The sequence below is a fragment of the Carcharodon carcharias genome (genome assembly GCF_017639515.1).
Source record: "Carcharodon carcharias isolate sCarCar2 chromosome 24 unlocalized genomic scaffold, sCarCar2.pri SUPER_24_unloc_12, whole genome shotgun sequence".
In the NCBI taxonomy this organism is placed as follows: Eukaryota; Metazoa; Chordata; class Chondrichthyes; order Lamniformes; family Lamnidae; genus Carcharodon; species Carcharodon carcharias.
Genome location: NW_024470587.1, coordinates 268552 through 278565, shown reverse-complemented (window position 1 = coordinate 278565; position 10014 = coordinate 268552). Strand labels below are relative to the sequence as shown.

Here is a 10014-nt window from a genome sequence, read left to right as displayed (position 1 = left end):
TATTAAATGTGAGTCTCTGTGTGAGAGGGAGAATGCATGAGAAGATAATATTGCACTTTCATATTTACAGTATCTGGCCTCCACTGGCGTATGTGTGTGTGTGTGTGTGTGTGTGTGTGTGTGTGTGCTTTGTGTGTGTGTGTGTGTGTGTGTGTGTGTGTGTGTGTGTGTGTGTGTGTGTGTGTGTGTGTGTGTGAGTGTGTGATTATCATTCCCAGGCTAGTTTAGGAGCTTCCTCTCCTTTCTCTCCTCTGGGAGGCGAGGTAATTTCTTCCCAAGGAAATTATGGGGAGGATGGAGGAGAGACTGAGGTTGTTCATAACAGGAATATTAACTGGGAACCTGGCATCATGGTGACAGGGCAGGGAGAGTGTTAATAAATATGAAAATAATTGATAACTGACATTGTATTACTGACCTTTTTAAGCAATCTGTAACTGAAATTATTAGTCTTCTAGACACGGGAGACAATCCTTCGGGCCTGGATAGCTTTCAGCCAACACCTAAAGGACTGTAGAAAAGTGATCAGCTTCTGTTGCAAACTTCAACTAACCAAAGTGCATATTACAACTAAAAATAATACGTTTTATGATGCGTCTGTCAGTTTGTTTTTGGACTAAGAGTTTTTGGCTCCCTTATTTTTGAATGAATATCTCCTTTTCCTTTAATTTGAATTTTAAAATTGCAGTAAAAGTTATTTTATGACTATATTTCAACAACACCAACATTGGAGTGGTTAGAATGTCCTCCTCAGAAATATATCTTGCGGCAGTCAGTGGAGAAGAGGGAAAAATGAGAAATTGTTCCAAATCTCTCCCCTGTCTGTAACGCACGGGCCACCTTTAGTTTCATCCTCCGCTCCCCGTCACTAATGACTTCTCCCATGTCCTCCCTGAGTGCTGCCGTTATCCTGTCACTGCAAGTCAGCTTTTGGTCCCATTATTAGGTATGATTACCCTGTCACACACCCTTCCCTTTTCTTCACAACCAGTGTTTGTTATTGAATCTTTGCTTCCTTCCACTGTATCCAGAGACTTCTCGCATGCTCTTTCAGATAAATTGATGCAATGCATCACTGGATGCAGTCACACATTTGAAAATATCAACAAATCCACAATCAAATTGGTAACATCATCATCTGGTTGAATAATTATTGAATTTCTTCATTACGTTCCTTACAGTGAACCTAATCACGATTGAGATACTGATGTCCAACAACTGTGGTCTGACCAAATGTGTCACTTGGTACCTGGTGGCCATGGGAGCAGCGGATCTACTGGTCGTTATTCTGGACCTGATATTGGGACACATTCCGATTGCTTTTATTTTTTCTTTCATGTATTCCATTCCCATGTGTAATATCCATGCTGTCCTGCTTTATGCAGCCACTGACTGTTCTGTCTGGTTCACTGTCACTTTCACCTTCGATCGATTTGTGGCCATTTGTTGCCCGGAGCTGAAAACTAAATATTGCAGCCAGAGAAAGGCAGCTGTGGTTCTGGGAACCGTGACTGCGTGGTCCTGTGCAAAGAACACTTTCTGGTATTTCATGTTCACAAGTCGGTATTTGCTGATGAACTACCCCTGGTTTTGTACTGTCAGATTGGATGTTCTATTCTCCCCGTTTTGGAGAACAATCGAGTCCTCCACCACCTTCTAACCCCGGGTGTCCCATTTGTCCTGATTCTGCTGCTCAATGTTCTCACCTTCAGACACATTTTAATGAGCAGCAGACCCCGCAGGAGACTCCGGGCTCACAGCAGTGGGGAGACTCCCAGAGACCCTGAGATGGAGAGTAGAAGGAAATCTATCATTTTACTGTTTGTGATCTCAGCCAATTTCATCCTGTTATGGTCAACCTTAATGGTGTTTTCTATATGGGCCCGGATGTGGGATTTGGGGTTTGATTCTGTTTCTTTGGATGATTTTGTAATGGAATTGGGCTTCATGCTGCAGCTCCTGAGCTGCTGCACTAACACTGGGATTTACGCCTTGACACAGAGTCAGTTCAGACAGCAGTTGAAGAATGTGCTGAAGTATCCCTTCACTCCAATTCTTCATTTCATTCAATGGTGAGAAGCACTCAATCGGTCAGATATCCATTGGCGGGCTACATGTCCCTCATGGGTAACCCTCTCTGATTGAACAGTTCCAATTCTTTCCAAGTTCATTTGCCTCCAATTCAAGCTTTCTCAGTCCCTTTGCTTGTTCAAATTCCAGCCTCTTCATTTCTAACTGAAATCTCACGACCTCCAGCTGTGACTTACTAGTGTCAGGTATAACTTCGATTTTTTAATGCTGTGCTAGGCCTTCAATCATATCTGCTTTCTCACCCACTGCAGGTAGCCCCAATTGTAATCTCTCTGCCAATTCCAGTGACTTGTCTTTAGTTACTTTTTGTAAGCCAGCCAAAGTCATAGCTTCAACTCCCAAACAAGTCTCAACAACTGCAAAAGCCATATTGCAGTCTCACCACTACAAAATACCTCACCCCAACTCCTGACTTCAAAAGCTTCTGGTACTCGTAACCTTAAGATTCACCAACTACAAAAAAATCAAGGAACTTCAAATATATCCCACAAAGAGCTCCCAGCTATGTTATCGCACAGCTGATGGTGAATGCTGAGTTGTTTAATCCCAAATGAGAAATTTGAAACAACTGCCACAAATTGTTCTGCAAGTTGTATAAATTTTGAATGCGTGCCCTGAATTCAGTGGTAACAAGACCTTACATTTTTATAGAATTTTACGAAGCTTGATTAAACTTTTATTAATGGAAGAAATGGAAGAAGGTGTAAACACATGCATAGATTTACAAATTATAATATGATAACTTCCAAATCGCTGACTCAACCTAACTCCCAGTTGCACATTCATCAAGGCAAGAGTAAGACAGAGAGATTATAAAAGAGCCAGGCAAAGGAACCTTGGACACTGAGCACGTCGACTTCCGATTGATTTTCTTAACTTCAGCCCTTTGAAGACAGTAGCTTGAGGGAGAGATGCTGATGGCATTTTCACACACTTGTAAGATCTTGAAAATGCTTTCCCTTACACACAGCCCTTTATCATTCTTTATGCATATCTTCATCTTTAAATGCAAATGTCCATTGCATCACTATATTTTGGGCTTTATCTCCCTAATAATAAAACACTTCTCATAGCACTAAGATTTATGAATAATCTTTGGGGAAAGAAAAACACTATTTCTAAACTTCACCACGATAGGTGACACTTTTCACCATCGCCACCAACCCTGCCACCCTCCCCCCACCACCACCACCTCCCGCCCCCGACCCCCCCCCCCCCACCCCCCCCACTTCACTTTGAAAACAATCTGGAATGGTTTATTACAAAATGCAAGTGCCCCCTTGAGGCCTATATTTCTAAACACTCCCATGTTTATCTAATTTACATTTCAAACCTAACCTCTCTTCTTAGATCAAAGCACCCAGGCTAGCTGCCTCTAATTTAAATAAATCACACAGTCATATGTAGTTACATATACACATCACATGGTTACTGTATTTTACAACAAATTCTAGTAATGTTATGAGAATTATTATATCTTCCTGACACCGAGCACCATGCCACAGCTGAGTTCCAAAGAGCGTTTCACACAGGTTCATCACATTTTCCTTACTTTTGAACTTTTTGCCCCTGGAATGTAAGGCATGTGAAAAGCTGCTATACGATGGAACATGTGTTATTATTCCTTTAACCCAGAGGTCCAAACAGAATGTGCGTCTTCTGCTCCCTAATATGCCTGTGAATCTTGGCCTGTCTGTATAAAAGTTACAGAATGGGACATGTGTTATTCATCAGTGAGTGGGGAAGTAAAAGAATTAGTGCTGAATCTTGTGAACTATAATTCCAATTATGGTTTAACTCTACTTAATGGTTGATGTGAACTTCAGGAAAGTCCATCAAATAAAATCGGTTTCAGCTAACTCTCTTATCAGGTGCTGTGTGCATTACAAATTTGTTGCCAATGGTTGAAGAAAAACAGAAACTGGTTCAGTACCAAAATTCAGAGTGATTCTCTGCAATCCTGTCATAGTCAGCGATGGTGGTGTAATGGTAAGCATGGCTGCTTCCCAAGCAGTTGAATTGGGTTCAATCCCCAGCCATCGCAATCTTTCACCTTCAAACCAGTCAATCGGACAATGCAGCTTTTGGGCATTTTAGAGTTAAACAGCACAGAAATACCCTTTCGTTCCCTTGCCAGCCATTAAGTACCTATCTATTCTAATCCTATTTTCCAGCAATTAGCCCGGTGAAATGCCCACTTAAAGTTCCCCTGTAAGCTGTGGCGTTTCAAGTACTCATCTAAATATATTTTTAGTTTCAAATGTACACGGGTGCAATTCAAATAAAAATATGTTCCAGCTTTACTTAAAATTTTACTCACGTTTGATCCTTATCAATAATAATTATGATTTTCCGTGAACTGCAGACTGAAATCGGAATGGAATTATTGGGATTAGAAACAGGAAATGCTGGAAAAGCTCAGCAGCTTTGGCAGCTTCTGTGGGGAGGAAAAAAACAGCGTTAACTCTTCGAGGCCAATATGACTCTTCTTCAGAACCAGGGAGAGGTAGAAATGTGATGGGTTTCATGCTGTTGATTAAAGTGGGGAGGGAGAGGTGGAGCAGAATAGATCTCCTTTCAATTGAATTCAGAAAGCTGCGAATGAAGGCGATTTGTCACCGCCTTGTTGAATCTTTCTCATGATGGTTATGTTAAATAAAAAATAAAAGCAAATTGCATTTTAGTGAAACAGTTGGTTCCTGCAGCTTTGGAAATTGTCTAACTAAAGATCAGCCAATGGCAGCCTATAGTTTCCCGTGTTTCACTTCATGGTCAGAGTTTGGTTTAAACATACCTGGTTCCAACCAATTCCTGCTTGGGATGGGCCCTGACAGAGTATTAAACGGCGGGCGTGCAGCAGACTCGGTATTAACAGTTCCTGTGTTACAGATTGTGCTGACAACTCTTCAGAAAATGTATGTTGCTAACTCCAATGTCATTGCACAGCCTGACTGTCTGTAATGACCATATTGAAAAGAGTGTAATATTCTTTGATTGTATTGAAACACCTCATGATCCATGTGTAAAAGTTAAACCGACTGCACTTTCTGTGATTTCGATTTAGGAGTATTTTTTAAATTTCTCCCTGATATTTTAAAAATAAAGTATATTTATATATTTTTTTTTAAATCTGTTCTCAGTGAGAGATTGGGAAAGATATGGACCACTCGGGCTCTAGGGCTCACAATGAATGCTTGCATTGAATAGTAATTCTATTCTAATTGTACTGAAGCACCTCAGGTTCAAAATGATGTATGTTGATAACTCCAGTAGCATTGCACAGCCTGATTGTCTATAATGACCATGTTGAAATGAGTGTAATATTCATTAATTGTGTTGAAGCACTTTGTGACCCGTGTGCAAATGTAGAATCTGATTGCACTTTTTATGAAGACGATTTAGAATTTTTTTGTCATGTTCTTTCAGATATTTTATGAATAAAGTATATTTTTCAATTTCAGAAATACTATTCAGAAAACGGCCAGGACCAAGCAGGCAAATCTGTCAGGCGGATACTCCTGGGTGTCTGTTATTCTATACATAAACCACCCCGAACCCCTCGATTAGATTCCAGTCTGTAACTCACGCCCGGGTATCTGTTATTCTATTTATAAACCACCCCAAACCCCTCGATTAATTCTGGTCTGTAGCTCATCCCGGGTGTCTGTTATTCTATACATAAACCACCCAAAACCCCTCGATTAGATTCCAGTCTGTAACTCACTAACGTGTATCTGTTATTCTATATATAAACAACCCCGAACCCCTCGATTAGATTCCAGTCTGTAACTCACTCCCGGCTATATGCTATTATTTATATAAACCACCCCGAACCCCTCGATTAGATTCCAGTCTGTAACTCACTCCCGGTTATCTGTTATTCTTTATATAAACCACCCCGGACCCCTCAATTAGATTCCAGTCTGTAACTCACTCCCGGGTATCTGTTATTCTCTATATAAACCACCCCGAATGCCTCAATTAGATTCCAGTCTGTAACTCAATAACGGGTTTCTGTTATTCTATATATAAACAACCCCGAACCCCTCGATTAGATTCCAGTCTGTATCTCACGCCCGGGTATCTGTTATTCTAGATATAAACCACCCCGAATGCCTCGATTAGATTCCAGTCTCTAACTCACTCCTAGGTATATGTTATTAATTATATAAACCACCCCGAACCCCTCGATTAGATTCCAGTCTGTAACTCACTCCCGGGTATCTGTTATTCTTTATATAAACCACCCAGGACCCCTCAAATAGATTCCAGTCTGTAACTCACTCCCGGGTATCTGTTATTCTATACATAAACCACCCCGAACCACTCGATTAGATTCCAGTCTGTAACTCACTCCTGGGTACCTGTTATTCTATATATAAACCACCCCGATCCCCTCGATTAGATTCCAGTTTTTAACTCATTCCCGGGTATCTGTTATTCTTTATAAAAACTACCCCGAACCCCTCGATTAGATTCCAGTCTGTAACTCACTCCCGGGTATCCGTTATTCTCTATACAAACCACCCCGAATGCCTCGATTAGATTCCAGTCTGTAACTCAATAATGGGTTTCTGTTATTCTATACATAAACAACCCCGATCCCCTTGATTAGATTCCAGTCTGTAACTCACTCCCGGGTATCTGTTATTCTAGATATAAACCACCCCGAATGCCTCGATTAGATTCCAGTCTCTAACTCACTCCTGGGTATCTGTTATTCTTTATAGATACCACCCCAAACCCCTCAATTAGCTTCCAGTCTGGAACTCTCTCCTGCGTATCTGTTATTCTATATATAAACCACCCCGAACCCCTCGATTAGATTCCAGTCTGTAACTCACTCCCGGGTATCTGTTATTCAATATATAAAGCACCCTGAACCCCTCAATTAGATTCCAGTCTGTAACTCACTCCCAGGCATCTGTTATTCTATATATAAACCACTCCAATCCCCTCGATTAGATTCCAGTCTGTAACACACTCCTGTGTATCATTTATTCTTTATAAAATCCACCCCGAAATACTCGATTAGCGTCCAGTCTGTAACTCATTCCCGGGTATCTGTTATTCTATATATCAATCACCCCGAACCCCTCGATTGGGATTCCAGTCTGTAATTCATTCCCGGGTATCTGTTATTCTATATATAAACCCCACTGAACCCCTCAATTAGATTCCAGTCTGTAACTCACTTCCGGGTATCTGTTATTCTATATCTAAACCACCCTGAACCCCTCGATTAGATTCCAGTCTGTAACTCACTCCTGGGTATCTGTTATTCTATATATAAATCCCCTGAACCCCTCGATCAGATTCTAGTCTGTTACCCACACCTGAGTATCTGTTATTCTAAGTAGACTGTGCTGAATAAACTGAGGGGCAGAGATTAGGGGAAAACGTCTGGGGGGAGAGATTGAGGGTGGAAGACAGGAGGAGTGCGAAAGGCGGGAGAGATAGAGAGGCCGAGATAGAATGAGACATTTGAACATAGGAATTAGGAGCAGGAGTAGGCCACTCGGCCCCTCGGAATTCAATGAGAACATGGTTGATCTATTTGTAGCCTCAGCTCCACAATCCCACTTACCCCCGATAAACGTTTCAATACCTTGCTTGTCAAGAGCCTATCTACCTCTGTATGAAAAATAAATAATATTCTAATACACTGCATCCACTGCCTTTTGAGGAAGAGTTCCAAGACTCACGGCCCTCTGAGTGAAAAAATAAACATCCAGCAGAGGGTACGTAATAGTAAAGGTGAGTGTGTGTAATTCAGAGAGCATCCATCAGAGGGTAGATCAGTAAAGGTGAGTGAGTGTATCTCAGAGAACATCCAGCAGAGGGTAGATCAATGAAGGCGAATGTGTGCAATTCAGAGAACATCCAGCAGAGGGTATGAGACAGTAAAGGTGAGTGTGTGTAATTCAGAGAGCATCCAGCAGAAGGTAAATCAGGAAAGGTGGGTGTGTGTAACTCAGAGAACATCCAGCAGAGGGTACGAGACAGTAAAGGTGAGTGTGTGTAATTCAGAGAGCATCCAGAAGAAGGCATGTAACAGTAAAGGTGAGTGTGTGTAATTCAGAGAGCATCTAGCAGAGGGTATGTAACAGTGAAGGTGAGTGGGTAAACCAGAGCTGCATTGCAGATTGATATATGTGTGTTTTAACCCAATGTCAGGATGGTGAGTGACTTGGATAGGAACTTCCAGGTGGTGGTGTTCCCATCTATCTGCTACCCTTTTTTACTTTACAATGAGGGGGGTGAAATATAAGCTGGTTTAATGTGGGGGGTGGGGTGGGGTGGGGGTGCAGGGAGAGAAGTGGAGGGGGGTGGTGTGGTTATAGGGACAAGCAAGCAGTGATAGGAGCAGATCTTCAAAAGATGTCACAGACAAAGGAACAAAAGAACACATAGGTGTTGAAGTTGGTGACATTATCTAAACGAATGTGCTAATTAAGAATGGATGGTAGGGCACTCAAGGTATAGCTCTAGTGGGGGTGGGGGGCATAAAAGATTTTAAAATAATGGAACTAGGTTGGGAAAAGAAAAATCAATATAAATTATTGGGAAAAAAAAACAAAGGAAGGGGGGAGAAACAGAAAGGGGGTGGGGATGGAGGAGGGAGCTCAATACCTAAAGTTGTTGAATTCAATATTCAGTCCGGAAGGCTGTAAAGTGCCTAGTAGGAAGATGAGGTGCTGCTCCTCCAGTTTGTGTTGGGCTTCCCTGGAACAATGCAGCAGGCCAAGGACAGACATGTGGGCAAGAGAGCAGGGTGCAGTGTTAAAATGGCAAGTGACAGGGAGGTTTGGGTCATTCTTGCGGACAGACCGCAGGTGTTCTGCAAAGCGGTCGCCCAGTTTACGTTTGGTCTCTCCAATGTAGAGGAGACCGCATTGGGAGCAACGAATACAGTAGACTAAGTTGGGGGAAATGCAAGTGAAATGCTGCTTCACTTGAAAGGAGTCTTTGGGCCCTTGGATGGGGAGGAAAGAGGAAGTGAAGGGGCAGGTGTTACGCCTTTTGCATGGGCATGGGGAGGTGCCATAGGTGGGGGTTGAGGAGCAGGGGGTGATGGAGGAGTGAACCAGGGTGTCCCGGAGGGAACGATCCCTGCGGAATGCTGCAGGCGGGGGGCGAAGGGAAGATGTGTTTGGTGGTGGCATCATGCTGGAGTTGGCGGAAATGGCGGAGGATGATCCTTTGAATGCGGAGGCTGGTGGGGTGATAAGTGAGGACAAGGGGGACCCTATCATGTTTCTGGGAGGGAGGAGAAGGCATGAGGGCGGATGGGTGGGAAATGGGCCGGACAGAGTTGAGGGCCCTCTCAACCACCGTGGGTGGAAAACCTTGGTTAAGGAAGATGGAGGACATGTCAGAGGAACTGTTTTTGAAAGAGGCATCATCAGAACAGATGCAACGGAGGTGAAAGAACTGAGAGAATGGGATGGAGTCCTTACAGGAAGCGGGGTGTGAGGAGCTGTAGTCGAGGTAGCTGTGGGAGACGGTAGGCTTGGAATGGATATTGGTGGACAGTGTATCACCAGAGTTTGAGACAGATGTCAAGGAAGGGAAGGGATGTGTCAGAGATGGACCATGTGAAAATGATGGAGTGGAGATTGGAAAAAAAATTAATACATTTTTCCAAGTCCCGACGAGAGCATGAAGCAGCACCGAAGTAATCATCGATGTACTGGAGAAAGAGTTGTGGGAGGGGGCCGGTGTAGGACTGGAACAAGGAATGTTCCACCTACCCCATAAAGAGACAGGCATAGCTGGGGCCCATGCGGGTACCCATAGCCACACCTTTTATTTGGAGGAAGTGAGAGGAGTTAAAGGAGAAATTGTTCAGTGTGAGAACACGTTCAGCCAGACGGAGGTTAGTAGTGGTGGATGGGGAAACAGTCCCTGTCTAGTTACAGG

General features: G+C 43.0%; 1 non-coding gene across 1 annotated transcript; it reads left to right on the top strand.

Annotated features, from left to right (window-relative positions):
• The first annotated feature begins 4063 nt into the window (after window positions 1–4063).
• Window positions 4064–4135, top strand: trnag-ccc. The gene has a single exon. It is a non-coding gene; the product is annotated as a tRNA-Gly (tRNA).
• Window positions 4136–10014: the final 5879 nt, after the last annotated feature.